Genomic DNA, 17484 nt, shown 5'->3' on the forward strand with positions numbered 1-17484 from the left:
CTTGCACGCCCTGCTTTTGGCCAGAAGAACAAGACCCAAATACTGCAATACTGCCAGGAGGCTCTTCTTCCCAGATGAGCTACTCAGCACCATAATGTCCACACAAGGAAAGGAGGGAGGAAGGGCTGGAGAGAGAGAGAGAGAGAGAGAGAGAGAGAGAGAGAGAGAGAGAGAGAGAGAGAAAGAGAGAACCTGGAGGGAAGGGATAAGGTGTAAGGGACAGTGTGGAGGTGAGAAATGCAGCAAAGGGCAGAGAAAGAGGTGGGAAGAGTAGAATGAGCAGAAGGGAATGAAAGAAGCAGGGAGAAGACTGGAGTGGAAGGGCAAGTAGGGGGTCGGGCAAGAGGCATGGGTTTTGGGGTCAGAGCTAGAGCAGCTTCCTGCTAGGCCTGCTGGTCAGCCAGCTGCTGGAACATCTGCATCCTGGTGGGGGTGTTTCCAAATGGAGCTGCCTCCTCTCTGGACTTCTGCCCCACACATTTGTGTGCCTGCCCGGTTATGCCCCTGCCAAAGTGCTTGCTTTTCCTCTTACTAATCAACCACTCATGCCCAAATAGCTAAATCAGCTCTGGACATAGGCAGTGGGTTAGCTATTGGGAAACCCTGGGGTCAGCCAGGGGCAGAAGTGTTTCTTCTTGGACATGATGATGCCAGGCACAAGAGGAGCTGACTGGCCGGACCAAGGCTGCCCTGTCTCCCTCTTGAATAACTGAGTTTATGAAAAGAGCTAGGAAATGGGAGTCAGAGCTGGAGGACAAAGGGACTATGTGGGAGTCAGGGTTGGGGGACAGAGTCACTATGTGGGAGTTGGGATTGGGGGACAGAGTCAGTGGGTGGGAGTTGGGATTGGGGGACAGAGTCAGTGGGTGGGAGTTGGGATTGGGGGACAGAGTCAGTGGATGGGAGTTGGAGATGGGGCACCAAGTCACTGTCATCTTGGTGAGCTGTGAGTCTTCTTGAGTTTCAGTTCTGTCATCGGGGAAGTAAGGGGCTGAGTCATTTCTGACCATTTTGGATCTTAGTGTAGCATTCTTTGCTATCTGGTTCCTGCATTTGGTAGAGAGAATTCAGATGAAAGTTGAAAGCTGTTACCCTCTCGTCAATGCCTTTCATCTTTCTGCAGCATTGCAAGCCTGTGGTGTGGTCCCACTAGGGGGGACCCTGCAGTGATACCTTCCTGGGGGTGCCAGATGGTTTGCTGTGTCAGGGCCAACCTTCAGCCCCAGTAAGGAGGAAACACTTGTCCTCCAGGCATCCCTGGCTTCTATGGTGTCCTCTTAGTTTCTTTTGGGGTCCCCTATCTCCAGGTGTCACCCTCAGGCATCTGCCCCACTCTGCCTCTCAGCTAACAGATAATTAATCTCTGCTAACTGCCACAAGACCTGGAAGGTTCCAAGTGCTAATTTGATGAAAAGAGGTCCTTGTTTAGCTCTTCCCCAGGACATCTCACTTTTAAAGGGCATTCTGCTCTTTCACCAGTTGGCTGTTCTCCTGGTCCTTCCTTTTCCTACCCTGCCTTCTTCTTTCCCCTGATCCCAATGTACTTGAGGAAGATATCCTTGGGGAAGTGGGGGCTCACTTATGTGGTGTGGGAGGTGATCTCTGGGGACCTGCTCAGCCCCATGCTTGTCTAGTGGGCAAAGCCTGGCAGGGGGAAGCCTGGATGATGCCATAAGTCAGCTCCTGTTGGTCTCATTCTAGAGGAGCCCCTGTAATTGAACTTCCAGGTTTGGCCACAGCGAAACTGCTGGTGAAGTCATCGTTTCAGGCCTAGCCAGTCCTTCCTGAATCCTCCTGCCCTAGTGGGGAGCCCTCCCTCCCTCAGGTTCTTTACTCTCACTCACCCTGCCAAGATCCTCTCAAGAGTAGTGGTGGTGATGGAAGGGGGTTAGAGTTCAGCCCTCCCTGCAGCATTGCACATTTATGACACTAAACGAAACTGACGAAGATCCCCACCTGATATTCAGGCCTCTCAATCTATTCATGGCAGCAGGTTTAGGTTTGCAGGGCCCCTTGAAATCACCCACTATTAGTATCCTTTAGTTTTGGCTGCCTCAAAGCTCTCCACAAACCAGGAATTTTTGGGTCCTCAGATGAGCAGTGGGACTTGGGGGGAGACACTGAAAAGGTGTGTCTGAGCATTGAGGATGATCCCTGGTGAAGGAAGCAACTATGGGATTCACTGCCCCCAGAGGGCAGTGCAGGTGGATATGTAATTAGATGCCACAGGGATATTTATATGCGTTCTCGACATAAATCCCACATATCAGAGTGGACCTGCAGAGCAGGAAGAGAATTGCTATTTGTTGAACTCCTACTTCTTTCCATTTCATAATTCATCCACCCCTTAAACCAATCCTACTGGGTGAACATTATGATGTCCCTCTTACAGATGAGGACACTGGGACTCAGATTATGAAAATAAGCCCAAGATTGCACCACAGCAAAATGGCAGAGCTGGGATTTTGAACCCAGGATTTTAAGGAGAATCTGGAATGTTTGGATCCTGACTGCCTTGGGGCAGTGAGACGGGAACAACCTGACACTGCCTGCTCTCTGCTCCCCGTGAGTTCCTCATTACTCACAAGTTGGATTCTTCTTGCATTTCAAGCCAGCTCCCAACTCAGCCAGCCCTTCTGAGAAGGTCACCCATCTTCCTTGTAACATCCTTTCCTTTCTACCACTGTCTTGAGCTACTGCCGTGCACACAGGAAGACCAAAGTCTTCCTCATGTGGGGCTCCTTCCTGTGTTGGGAGCTCCTGGATGGCACAGACAGGGTTTTCATAGTGTCACTCCTTGACCACTCTTGCTAACGTGCATACTGGTAGAGAAACTGAGTGATAACTAGCAAAGCGCCAGGGATTTCTCCCAGGCTCTTGTTTGCCTGTCTCTGACCAGAACCAGCTTTTCTGAAGGTAGGGATTAATCTTTTCTGATCTTAGCTGTATTCTCACTGAAGACAGCAAAGTGCAGAAGAACAGCTGGTTGCCCACATAGCCTGGTGCTGCCACACAGTCCAACATCCCTGTGCTTGACACCAGAAACTTGCCGGTGTTACTTCCTTTGCCCTCATCTGTATACATCAAGTTTCCCTAGGACATGGTGCTGGTGTAAATGGAGTCACATTCACTATGGCCACCTGCCATAGACTTGGTCTCTCATCTATTTTATGTCATCCTTCTACCAAGTCACTTAGCTTCAAGATGGCATTTCATGTGCACTTTCCTCTAAGTCTGGTGAGAGGCCCCACCCGTCAGGCATAGCTTGCACAAGCGTTGGGCACCCCTCCTTCCTCTGGGCACTGCTGCCTCCCTGCTCTCTGAGTCCCATGTCTCACTTTAGCCCTGTCTTGATCCCAGCAAGCTAAAATTGGGAACCTGCTACTCTAACTCATGTGCCCCTTTGTCATCTCCTCTGTGCTCTTTCTGCCTCCAGGCAATTTTGTGTCCTTTCTCTAGCTGAGTGAGTGAGTAGAGATGTATGCCTGTGTTGTAAAGTCTGGTGGCATCTTCCCTCTGCTCCAACCAGCTAAATCCTACTCCCCTTCAAGTCCCATCTAAGCCTCACTGCCTTGAGAATATTTTATTGTTCAGCCCTGCACCATAGCTCTCTCTGTTCAACTCCTACAACCACCAATACAGTCTTGTGACCATTTTACTTGTGCTATAGATGGAATGTTTGTGTCTTCCCAAAATTCATTTGTTGAAACCCACCCCACAATGTGATTGTATTTTGAAGTGGGACCTTTGGAAGATGATTAGGTCATGAGGGTGGAGCCCTCACGAATGGGATTAGTGCCTTTATGAGAGGCCCCAGAGCACCCCCTTTTCCCTTCTATCATGTGAAGTCACTGTAAGATGGCTATGAACCAGGAAGTGGGCCACCACCAGACACAAATCTTGGACTTTCAGCCTCTAGATTGTGGGCAACAAATTTCTGTTATTTCTAAACCATCCAGTTAATGGTCATTTATTATAGCAGCATGAATGGACTAAGACAACCTGAAGTTGTTCTCTGCCTAGTGTTATTCCTTCCCATCTAGACTGGGTGCCCCTTGAAGTCTTAGAGTATTTCCTTTGCTTCACTTGCTTCTCATAAAGCATTCATCCCTTGACAGGTGCTCAGCAAACCTGTGATGCCTTATTGGGCACAAACAGGGACATAGCTGATGTGGGGCTGGTAGGTCCCAGCAGCCTAGTTTCCTCTTGTGATTAGCCCCTTTCTGTGTGCTGCCTTAAAATCCTAACTTAGTTAATTAAGATGCACTAAGATGGACGGGGAACTGGCATCTGCTTGCAAACCACACTCTGTTTGGCCCTGCCCTTGTCTCCTCAGCCACCGGTTGGCAGCTCTACAAGTGAGAGTGCCTGCTGGTCCCTTCCAGGTGTTGCCACTCCACCTCTAAGGAGGAAGATTTAGTTGTGTGTATTTTGGCAAAGATTTAAAAGCAGCAATAAATAACAAAAAATCCAGCTTACCATCCTGCATATTTTATAACTCCATCTAATAAAGAAATAATCCAAGATGGCACCTGCTAAGAAAACTTAGTTTATTGAAATATGACTGTAATATAGAAAAGATGGCTAATGCGCTAGGCCGAGAGATATTAATGCTCTACACTTCAGCTGGTGTGTTTAAAAGAAGTCTCTCATGTATTTTATTTTATTTTATTAGGAGCCATATCATTAGCTTTTAAAGACATTGTGAGTGAGAGAGAGAAGAGATTTGAACTATTGGAAAAAAAACACCCCAAACCCTCAGCAACTCAACCTGCCTTTCTCTACATACAAAACAAACAAACCAAAAAAAAAAGGTTTTTTTTCATAAACATTTTTTTCCAGCTGGGATATTAGGACAGTATATTAAATTCCCCCAAAAGGAGGCCCTAGAACTATTTACATAATAATGTCTCCACTGTGGTTGTGACAGATGGGCTTCACTGACACAGACATACTGTTAGGGGCTTAGCAATAGATTAAAAAAACCGCCACAATACTGTGTAACATAATAAAAGTGTATTGTAATGTACATCATAACTTGTGGCCAAGGTTAAATTTGCAGTCGAGGTATGGAAGTCGTATTCCATTATACAAAATAGATGTTACACGGAAAGGCATTAAAGATGAGTTGCCTCAACCATTTATTTTTAGTTTATATTTTATTCTATTTTCCTGGGCTCTATTTATGCAATATTTCTTAAATCATATGAAATGACATCGTTCTATACCCCTACCCCCATCTCTGAGTGAGGGGCAGCCGGGGGGGGATCTAGAGATTCTCTTAGCTTTGTGGATTCATGTTTCAGGGGCCCTGAGACCTAGCTCTACTGGAAAATGGCTAGTTGTGTGTATCTAGTGTTGCTTCATTCAAAGCTTCTTGCTGGAGCTTAGATGAACAGTGGCCTCTGAAAGAGGCCTCCTTTGGTTCATGTGGAGTCTTTGGAGACAAGCTGTATAGTTCTAGGGACTTTCTCCACCCTATCAAGGCATGGACATGAGAGCAGAAACCAGTGGGAGCCATTTATACAGGATGGACTGTGGGCACCATCCCAGGTAATCCTGTCTTTCTTGTCCAGAACTTGACCATGGACCTCAGCTTGATGGTCCCACGGAGCACACATGGAGTAGGAGGTCTGCTGAAGACATTTTATCCTCATCTATTGCCTTAAATCTCCAGGTGCCTCTCAGTAAGAGAAAGGGATATTTATTTTTATGAAGCACATAGGATAACAGAATTTTAGAACCAGAACAAGACATTTGTGCAAATAACCCTCATTTTTTAATCTATAAAATGGGAATCATTTAGTTCCTCCTTCATGGGGTAATTATGAGGTTTTAATGAAATAATATAAAGTGCCAAGCACAAAGTAAATACTCAGTAAATGTCAGGTACTTCATATCTTGATTATAAATATTATCTCACTTAGAGCTAATATTCTGAAAACTAAAATGGGCAGTTGAAGAGCTGTGTGTTTTCCTCTTTGTGAACTTTCTTTTTCTCTTGTTCTCTCTTTCCTTGGGTCTCTCTTTCAGGCCATGGATTGGCTCTTTCATTTTTATGTATTTTTTACATTGGTTTGTTTTGTTCCAGCCTCTTGCTTTCTACGTGTCCAATAATATCCATATTCAAGGCTCCACTGATATCCTTTTCCCTCCCTGGACTAGCTGTTCACTCCCCCAACTTGACAAGTGCTGGCCTCCTCTGACACCCAGAACAACTTGTATCTGCTCATCCATTGGGTTCCAATTTGCAGGTGGAAGTTAGAGAGGGCAAAATGTCAGCTCCTTAGAGAACTTCAAAACAACCTGAGATATTTTGCAAGGAGGTAGCTCCACGTCACAAAAAGTTTGAAACAGTGACTGTGGGCCTTTGGGGGGATGCTAAAGGGTAGATTGCAGCATTCTAGAAGGCTCGAATTGCAAGTAGTCTGAGAGATCAACCAGCCCATGCCCTCTCTTTAAAATATGAGGATAGAAGACACTGAGGCCCAGGTGGACAATAGGCTGCTCTGCCAAGAGTCTCACAGCTCAACAGTGACAGAGCTGGTGCTGAGCTTCAGCTGGTAGTCGGTTCTTTCTCACCATGCCACAGAGGCTGTGTCAGGTGTCAAAATTAACTGGAAGACTCCTAAATTATAAGATAAGAAGTCATGTATTATTGTCGTGAGTTGTTTTTTTTTTTAGTTGTATTTCAGTTTTTGATATTGAGGAGAGATACTTCGAATTTGATGAGGGCAGGATTATAGTAACTGACTCTGTGTACACATTACACGTAGTACACAGTAGGACAGATCTTACCAACAGGTGGTCAGTTATTATTTGTCGATCCAAATTAATTGACTATAAACTAGTCTGAGTTAGTTTTTTCACATTGATCAAAGCCAGGAACCTCTTTTAAGACATCAGAGATTTGGAGGAGAGCATAGAGTTGCACTACTTCATGGAAGCTTGGAGAATTTTAAGGCATGGCAAATTAGGGGCCCTCCCTCCATGATGTGCAGAAAGAGGCATTAGAGAGACCACAGCCTAGATGGTGAACCTGGCTCAGGGAATTCAGTCTGGGCTCTCTCTGCTGGGGACACTGCATGTTTCCGTGGTGGGGCTGACCATCATCAACCCTGGGAGGCTGGAGAAGCTGACTGCTAGGGGTACCTGTTGGGAGGAAGAAGCACCAACTTCTAGAAAGACTGTCCTGAATTCTTATTGCTGCTTATAATGGGACTTCAAGCACAATCTGAGCATATGGATACCTGTGTGGAGCTATTTGAAGAGTACTGGAAAAGCTCTATTGTCCATATCAGCACAGTCCAATAGAAATAGAATATGAGCCACAAATGCCAACCACATATGAAATGTACTGTTTACTAGTCATACTTAAAAAAGTAAAAAGCAGGTGAAATTAATTTTATTAATACATTTTATTTAATTCAATATACCTAAAATATTCTAACTTCAACATAGCATCATTAGAAAAATTATTAGTGAGATATTTTGCATCCTTTTCTTCATGCTAAGTATCTGAAATCCCATGTGTATTTACACTTAAAGCATATCTCAATTGGGATCAGCCACTTCTCAAGTGCTCAATAGCTCCATGTAGCTGGTGGCCACCAGTTGGACAAAACAAGTTTAAATAATCTGTCTCTTTCAAAATTCTGCCATTTGGGCCAGGGGAAGGGAGTGGATTAAAGATTGTTACTGTTACAAGTCAAATCCCCTTTTAAGTGTTCATTTCTTCATCAATCTATTGATCTTTAACAACAGTGATTAAATTTCTAAATCTCTTTCCATTTGGCTGGGTAGAGCTATGACCAATCCTGCTGTGGGACTTTGGATATCAAGGTCAGTTAAAAGGCAGCTGGGGGTAGGGCATCACCTGAAGGCACTGGGTGAGCACAAACAGCTGAGATGAGGCCATGAATGGCATCAAGGAAATGCCTGCCCATGTGCAATTGTGAGAAGAGTGTGGAATCTGTGGGATGGAGACCGGCTGGGCTCCCTAGTCTGTCTACGTGTTTTCAGCGTAGATCATGAATCTCTCTGAACTTCACCTTCCTTATCTGTGATGTGGGCATAGTAGGACCATTCCTGGCTTCCTTAAAGGGGTATTTTGAGGCTCCAGTGATGTGTTTTACATCATTGTACTATCACATCATTGGACGTGGCCTGGTGTAAAAACTGAAGTCCTCAGCTAGTGTGAACTTCATGCCATCCAATTGCAAGTCTCCCAGCAGGGCTGCTCCAGTTAATTCAAAGGAAGTAGGTTTTATGAAGGACCAGGGCCTAAGCCAGGGACTGTAGAGAGCCAGGAGGTGCCAACGAGGGAAGGACATCTGCAGTTATCTCATGCCTCACTGGAAGAGACAAAACCCAGAGAGAAACAATGAGAAGACAGGAAGTGATTCACACAGACAATCTGAGGGGATACCATGGAGAGCACATGGTGTGGGTGAGGGATTAGGAAGGGTCAGTTGGGGGATGGGGAGGCGCCACAGGCAGGATGCAGAGTTTGAAGTGGCAAAGCGGGAGAGGAGGAGAGTGTTCTTGGTGGAAGGTGTACCCAAGAGAAAGGCCAGGAGTTGGAATGAAAAGCCATATCCTGGGAGTAATGAGAAATCTCCTAACTAGCACAGAAGAGAAGAGCAGAGAGGAGTGGCCCTCAGTGTCCCTTCCCAGCACCAGCACCTTTCCTAAGACAAGAGATGTCAGGCAGAGACCAAACTTCTGATGCCCAAGTCTTATGTTGTGCCCCGAAAATGGGTCACCTACTGGGGAGGAGCCCAGCCCACACGAGATAAATATGAAATACAACCAGAGCCATGGTGAGGATGCTCTGATGATCACTGGGTGACTCTGGGCAGCTCAATGTAAAGGGCTCTGATCTCAGATGGTCTCTGCTGTACACACTTGTCCCAGGAATGAAGGTAGACAGAGTTTTCTACCCAATAAAAGAACCTAAAGAGGCTCCGCAAGAAACATAATTGTTAGGTGTTTCCAAAGGTTCTAGGGACTTCTGATTTTCAAGCCAGTTATTTAATACAAATTTAATGTTTAATATGCTTTTTAATATCAGAGTGTTTTCCATCGTAAATCCACATGGTTTTATACACAGGCAATTCAGATTCCACATGCATACACTGTAGGTACCCCTTCGTTCCCTTAGCATGCACACACAGATGTCCTTTCCCACCACACATACATGCATGTGCACACACATGTGCACACTCAAAACCACACAAGCCTTGGGAACAAAGAAGACAGAACTGTTCAAATTTGATAATAATGAAAGAATGAAGACTCAGGGCTGAGCTGATACATGAGATTGTCAGTCAGACACCCAACAGGTAACAGTAGAAATGACACCAGGGGCATACTTGTCCCCTCTTTTTCCCTCTCCTGTCAATTCTCCATCAGCTCCAATATCCTTCAAGCTTGGGAATCTTTTGCTGGCCTCTCACTTTTCTCTCCATCCTTAGGTACACATTTTCTAGGTTTTAGTTGGGTCTAGGAATGTGGAATTTAGAAAAGATCACATTATCTTTTTGACTTGCTTTAGTAGTTTGGTGGAGGTAGGGAGCTTTAAAAAGTTCCCTCTGCCCCAGGAGACCTCTGCCTGACCATACTATGTCCAACTCCCTCACTGAACTGCTCCTGCCCTGGCAAGACCAATAGCTCTCTCTGGATTAAAAAGATGTGCCATTTTCTCTTGTTCTTTAATTGGGCAGAAAACTCAGATAGGGGCCATTTTCTTCCCTATGTATTCCTTACATTTAGTGCAGAACTGGGCCCAACTTACTAAGTGTAAGATAGATAGATGGATGGAAAAATATAGGACTGCTAGTTTACAAAATAATTCAATTTGCTGGTCACATCTTAGTCTTCAACCCTGACCTAAGGATCTGGAATTAAGCCCTGATTTGGTCTAGAGGTCCATCACCAGCCAAAAAATGGCAAACCCAATTCCAGACAAATTCTTAGTCCCAGCCCTGACTCCCACGGCTGTGATTACAGGTAGACTGAGCCATAAGCACCACCGTAGTTTAACTGAAATGACCCATCAAAGGCAGCCAGATGAAAGAATGGCCCCAAGGGTGGACCATTTGATTAACTGTGTCATTGCCTACAGAGTGCTGTGATATTTTTTGTTGTTGAGGGTCTACCTTGCTCACTGGGTGATGCATTTCCCAAGAGCAAGGATTAAAGTCTCCCAGCTTTGAATCAAGGTTGGGTTCCAGGGATTTCTCCAGCCTTGGAGCTAAACTTCATTTACAAAATTAGAGTCTGGCTAGTTTGCACCAAAGTAAGAGGACTATGTGGACCACAGGGAGACCCAATGACTAGGGCATATGACTTCAGTCTTTAGGAAAGAAATCAAGATACACCGTGTGCTGCCTATATGCAGATATTGTGCAGGTATTCTCAAATACACCCTTTTTACATAACTTTGATGACAGCTTCATGAATGGGAATTATTTTAGATAGAACTGAGTCTCCATGAAGTCACCGAGTGTCACACAGATTGCTGCCAAACACCAAAAGCTGACATCTTTGTACCCATGGACAGACTTTGATTGGAGAAGAATGGAATCACCTGAACTGGTATAGACTATAGTGGAAAACACAGGCTGGATAACACTGCATTTCCACATTTTGCCTTTTCTCCTCTCCCAGAGGGTCTGATAAATTCCTTCCTCACTGAAGTGGGACAGCCCTGTCCAGAGGATTTGCATTTCAAGGGAGGTAAGTGGTTTGAAAGGGAAATATCTGCAGTGGTGAATTGTCAGTCACAGAACAGAGGGTGAGAGACAGCAGGAGACTGGGGTGGAGAGGTCCTAAGAACTTGAGAAGCTGCCCTGCGTTTTGAGCCTGCACTTAGGGCTCTTTGCTCCTGGTTATCGCCTTCCTCTAGCAGGCCCCCTTCCCTCTGTCCTTTCCTGTCTGGCTCCTTTGCTTTCTTGCTTTCTTTTCAGGACTCTGAGTTGCTAGGCAACTCCAGACAGGAGCTGAGGTTCTCACTGTGGTGAGCAGCCTCCGGGCAAGGACAGGGAGTTTGATGGAGCTCCCATTACAGGTGTCTGTGCAGAGAGGAAGACAACAGCAGCAACCTCCCCTCACTCCATCCTCGCTTCCCAGGGACAGAGAAAATGAGAGGTCTGGATGAGGGAACAAAGCTTTGTTTAGGACATTTGCCATCTCACCTTCCTATTCTCTTGCTCTCTTCTCCCATCAGCAAGACTTCCTTCCCTGTTGGCCCCAGAATGCTCCTGGTGCTCTTGGCCTCTTACTGCCCCACTCAGATCCACAGTGATCTGGATCACCCAGACCTTTTACAACTTGCCTGTTGCTGCCCTCAGCTGTTCCCCCATCAGGGGCATCACACTTATGTGGGCAGACCTTGTGGACTCACTCTTCTTTTTAATAGAATGGAGGTGTTCTTAGTCTTCTTCTAGCACTAAGGTCATGGATGGGGTGTCTGTGACTTGCTGTGACCTGTGGTGCGTCTGTGGTTTAGAGTGAAAGTGTCCTCACAGGACCATGAGCCATATTTAAATGGATTCTTTTCACAGTCCACTCACATTTCACAGATGGTCCATTCATAGTGTTCTTGCTCCCCTCCACTGGTTTTGGGCTCATTTTGTGACTTATTCATGTTTGTGCTACTGTGTCTAAGGATCACAGTGGGACTGTCCATTCATTCAGGACATATAGACCCCGCCTGAATGAGTAACTTCTGCTTCTGCCTTGATCCTAAAAGTCTTCAAGGAACCAGCCAGAGACAGAAAAAAGCAGAAAATTTTAAGCTCAGTGGAAATACCACTTTTGATGACACTGTCAACATGGCCTGACAGAACTCTCTGGAACCATTAAAGAGATCCTAAGATTACACAGCCTTAGGGTTGCCATGTCAATGACTGCAGCCTCCATGACATCGTAGATGACATCACCAGTGTGATGTGGTGAAATGCCCAGCTAGTTAAAAACTGAAAAGGAAAATATTTCAAAAAGGATCATTTGACAACCAGAAAAAAAAAAAGAACAAACAAACCAGGTGAAAGTGTTTAATTTTGATACCACACATTGGAAAACAGGCTTAGTCTTCTGCCCCACCCAGGGAAGCAGGTGGTGAAAAACTCTTTCTCTGACAATGGGCAGTGAGATGGGGTCTCAGAGAGGGGGAGATATCAGCTCATCCTCACACAGCAAGTCTCAGTGCTGAGGTGCATCTGCGGGCAGAGCAGGAGACTCTCTTTCTGGTGCCTGTTGGCTCCCTCTTCCCATTTCCAGGTTAGAGATTTGAGTCAGATAGGAAGCAAATGCTTAGTCCAGGAAAAAATGTTTCACCAGCCTGCTCCACAGGGAAAGAGAGTCCGTGATACAATATGTAGCTGAAAATAGAGTGCCCCGGGAAAGGGCTACCTTGTGGAAGGTGTGGGGGCCTCCTCCAGGAAGAGGGAGTTGAAATGAGGATGCGATGCCATCGCTGCTGTGTTACACTGCTGAGCACAGACGCTCCGGGCTGGGATTTGGAATCCGTGTCACAAGCGGGGTCCCGCTGGCAAGGCTGGTTGAGCAATGCTCCCCTGCTGGGGTCTGCGGAACATCCTGACGTAGCCCTAGTCTTGAACAGGGGCCAAGGATTTATCCAGAAGCAACAAGCCCTGTACAAAGACGGTCCTGGATTTAGAACAGATGAAAGGAACTTTGAAGGAGTTCAAAGAATGGCCACACGCTTCCTGAGGGCTGCCGGCTGGATATTTTGAGAGGCGACTGGGGCATGCTTTCCCTCCAGCTTCTCCCAGGGCTCCTCTCCATCTGTGTATCTCAGGGCTCGCGGGCATAGAAGTCTTCACGTGGAAACCCCTGCAGTGGTGGGAACGGGCCCGGGCCCTTCCTAGTTGGGGCTTGCGAAGGCCATTATTCCGATGATGTTCATGGTGATTAATTGGCACTAGTGATGGAGGTGGCGACTGTAAGGAGGCCACCTTGACTAGGTGACGGGAGAGATGGAGCATATGGGCACATTTTGAGGGTGGCGATGGTGATGACAGTGCAGGGAGCTCAGTTTTAGGAATTTGTGGAGAACTCTGGGGGGCAAACTTGAACTTCATTTTCTTGTCTGGCAAAGTAGATTTTTGGTAAACCAGAAAAAAAAATGTTTGCCTCTGGGGAAGGGGAAAAGAAAATACTGTTTGTCTGTGGTCAGCCCCGTCACACAGTATACTTACTGTCAAACTTATCACTGGCTTTCTGGTGGGTTATCTGGTGAGCTCAGGGCAGAGTATGTTGAAATATAAACTCCAGCTATGACAGTGGCTGCAAACAAACTGATGACTTCTCACATGTCGGGTTTATATAAGAAGGAGCCAATCCTCCTAATGTACCTACTTTGAACAGTGTCTGGAGAGAAGAGGTGAGAATAGTCAATCACCAAACTCCTCTTTGGGATCAGAGACAGTCCCACTGCCTTGCAGGAGCATTTCACGGGAGGCTGCACTTGCAATAAGTTCTTCCACTTCCTGGTTTCCACCCATGGGTCACAACCTCCTTGCCTTTCCACTCACTGGTCCAGCTGGTGAGATGACAGCATGAGGCAAAGAGAATTTGAGGTCCAGCTGACGATTGCCCATGGCACTGAGGGCAGCCCCAACAGCAGGGACAGGTTAGGTCTCTGGGCCTAATAAAAGTGGGGGGTGACAGTAGTTCCAGGTGTTCCCAATTTCACTGATTACCAAAAGCAAAAAGTAAATGATAAACCAAATTTTATCATTTACCATCAAGTTAAGAGATGTGCTGGCAGCATACACCAATTTGGGTGGCATTGTGAAACACGAGAAGCTTGATTGATTTCACAGTTCTTCTCTGTGGATGTCCTCACCCACAAACCCCTGCCTCAGTGGTGCACAATGAACCCTCCACTCCAGGAACAAACTCCCGGAGCACATTCGCTCTGAGAATTAGAGTAAAATAATGAGAATGCTGCTGCTAGTGCTGTTACACTGACACGCTTCCTTCCCAGGGGAGTTTCTTTTTAGTGAGAGCCTGGAGAAGAAAATGTTTTCCCTGTGAGGGGATCTGAAATGGTGGGTTAGCACAGAAAGGGCTCTTTGCCCTTCAAACAACACCACACAAGTGGTTCCATGTATGAGAGTTACGGATGGCACAGCAGCTCGGGACTGAGGATTCTGTCTGCTCCTTGGAGCTCTGGTTCTGTAAATTGCATATCCTTTTGACTGAGGGGATAAAGACAGCAGCAACATGTTGGTTGCTAAAGAGGGCCCACCTTTCCTTAGAAAGTGGCTGCTTCCCGAGAAAAGGGCAAGCTCAGAGTTGTCGGTTTCTTCATTGGTCCTCTTGTTTCATTAGCTTTTCTTTTTCAGTGAGTAAAATTTTGGTATAGCTAGAGGTGTAACTGAAAGGAATTATGCAGAAGGAAACAAAGTGCAGAAAAAGTATAAAAGGATTTATTTTACTGGCTCTCTTAGATCAGGCTGTTCATAAGAAGACTCATTAGCATGCATAAGTTGGGAGCTAAAGGAATGCAGTGATGGTTAGAACTCCCATTAACTAACTAATTAATTAATAAAACAAATATACATGGGTTAATCTTTATAGAGCCAAGGGATTGAGGACTGAAAGTGTTCCAGAGAGATCTGTGAGGCAGCAAAGAAAAAAAAGGAAGTATAAGTAAGTTCCAGTTATCAATTACTGTGTAACAAATTACCCCAAAACTTAATAACTTAAAATATAGCAATAGTTTTATTGTTATCCTCTCTCAAAGTTCAGAGATTGGCTAGGCTCAGCTAGCTCTTGTTCAAGGTCTCTCATGTATTTTCAGGCACATGGTAAGTGGGACCACAGTCATCACAAAGGATTTCTCACTTGCATATTGGTGGTTGTTGTTGGCTGTTGGTGGGAACTTCAACTGGGGCTCTTTGCCTGCTGAACACCTACACATGGACTCTCCATGTGGTCTGGGCTTCCTCACAGAATGGCAGCTGGTTTCTAAAACATAGCATCCCCAGATGACTGAGTGGGAGCCATCTCTTCTTTTATGTCCTGGCCTCAGAAGTCATGTGGCATCACTTTGGCTATAGTCAGAGTCTCGCTCAGATTTAAGGGCAAGGAACATGGACAGTACCTTTTCATAGGAGGAATATTAATGCTGATGTAAGAACAGCATGTAGGATGCGAGAAATTGCTGCAGCTATTTTGGAAAATACAATCTGCCAAGGGTAAGACAGATCCAGATATGAATGGTCCTTGAATGAAATAAGAATTAATACTGTTGAACTTTGGATAAGCAGATGGGGAGAAACAGGGAAGCATATGATCAAATGGGTGATTATATAACATCCTATATAATAAAAGGCTCATATGTGAATTGACCAAACAGCGAATGACCAGTCACTATGACACGCACTGATCATCAGGGGTCAGATACTCAATGCAGGAGCTTCCCCCTGGTGGTCAGTGCACACCCACAGGGGGAGTGCTGCTCAGCCAGAAGCCCTGAACTGGGCTCACGACTGGCGAGCACAGCAGCATTGGCGGGAGTCTCTCCTGCCTCCGCAGCACCACTAAGGATGTCCGACTGACATCCCCCAAGGGCTCCCAGACTGTGAGAGGGTGCAGGCTGGACTGAGGGACCACCCCCCCCCCCAAGTGCACGAATTTCATGCACTGGGCCTCTAATCATAATAATAGAGGAGGTGGACTGCTAAGTTGCGATGTAATGATAACAGAAAAGGCTACTGTCCATCACCTGTCCTATATAATAAAGAGGCAATATGCAAATTGACTCTCACACCCTCACAAAATGGCTGCCCCCATGTGGTCAAAGATGGCCGCTCCCATGTGGTCAAAGATGGCCACCACAAGATGGCCGGCAGGGGAGGGTACTTGTGAGTGATCAGGCCAGGAGGGGAGGGCACTTGGGGGGGACCAGGCCTACAGGGGAGGGCAGTTGGGGGTGACTGGGCCTGCAGGGGACGGCAGTTGGGGGGGGACCAGGCCTGCAGGGGAGGGCAGTTGGGGGCAATCGGGTTGGCAGGGGAGCAGTTAGGCATCAATCAGGCTGGCAGGGGAGTGGTTAGGGGGTGATCAGGCTGGCAGGCAGGTGAGCGGTTGGGAGCCAGCAGTCCTGGATTGTGAGAGGGATGTCCGACTGCTGGTTTAAGCCCAATCCGTGTGGGGTCAGGCCTAAACTGGCAGTTGGACCCCCCCCCCCCCCGCAGGGGTCCCAGATTGGAGAGGGTGCAGGCTGGGCTGAGGGACAACCCCCCGTGCACAAATTTTGTGCACCAGGCCTCTAGTCCTATATAATAAAACCCTAATATGCAAATCGACCAAATGGCAGAATCACTGGTCACTCTGATGCACACTGACCACCAGGGGCAGATGCTCAATGCAGGAGCTGCCCCTGGTGGTCAGTGTGCTCCCATGGGGGGAACACCACTTAGCCAAAACCTGGGTTCACAGCTGGTGAGTGCAGCAATGGTGCACTCTGCAACAGTGCCAAGGACCCCTCAGGGAATGTCTGCCTGTCAGCTTATGTGGACATCCCCTGAGGGGTCCTGGACTGCGAGAGGGCGCAGGCTGGCCTGAGGGACACCCCCTCCAGTGCATGAATGTCATGCACTGGGTCTCTAGTAGATAATAACAGCTCAAAGAGTGTGAAGGATTTGTAGATCAGTGAGGTCTGGAGTGGTCAGAGCAGACTTAATGGAAGAAGTAGAACTTTGAGCCTGGGGAGGATCCACATGCTCCTTGTAGTTTATATTCACTGCCTCACCCACAGAAAAGAAATGATAGTAAAATAATGGCTATTGGTAATTCTTTCCTGCTGAGATAACAACTTAACATTTCCATGCACATCTCTTAGGCTTTTTCCCTAGGAAAATATTATGAATTTGGAATCCTACCTACCTTTTTTTACTTGAAAATTTTGTGACTATTTTTCTAAACTATTAAATATTCTTCTAAAGTATAATCTGGAATGCTTTAGCATTCTATCATGTAAATACACTACCACTTACTTTCAACTTCTTACTGTTGGAAATTGAAGCAGGTCCATTTTTTTTTTTCCATTGCAAAACACATTGTGATGAAAACCTTTATGTAGAAATCTTGGTGTTCATCTATCATTCTTCTCTTAGGAGTGATTTCTAAAGGTGGAATTAGTGGTCAAAAGCTATCTGCATTTTTAAAAACCTTCCAAGCATCTTGTCCTAGTGGCTTCCAGGGCAGGGTGTGCTCGCTGACCATCCCACCAGGGATGGGGAGAAACAGGGAAGTATATGATCAAATAGGTGAGCATATAACACAGATAATAACAGCTCAAAGAGTGTGAAGGATGGCAGTATCATATTCCCATATATTTCTTTGCCTTCTGGGTTTCTTTTTTTGTGTGTGATATGCTAGTTTAAGTTCATTGCCTATTTCTTCCATTTTCCTCCTATTGATTAGTAATAGATCTTCATAAAT

Source organism: Cnephaeus nilssonii, assembly GCF_951640355.1.
Source record: "Cnephaeus nilssonii genome assembly, chromosome: 11".
Lineage (NCBI taxonomy): Eukaryota > Metazoa > Chordata > Mammalia > Chiroptera > Vespertilionidae > Cnephaeus > Cnephaeus nilssonii.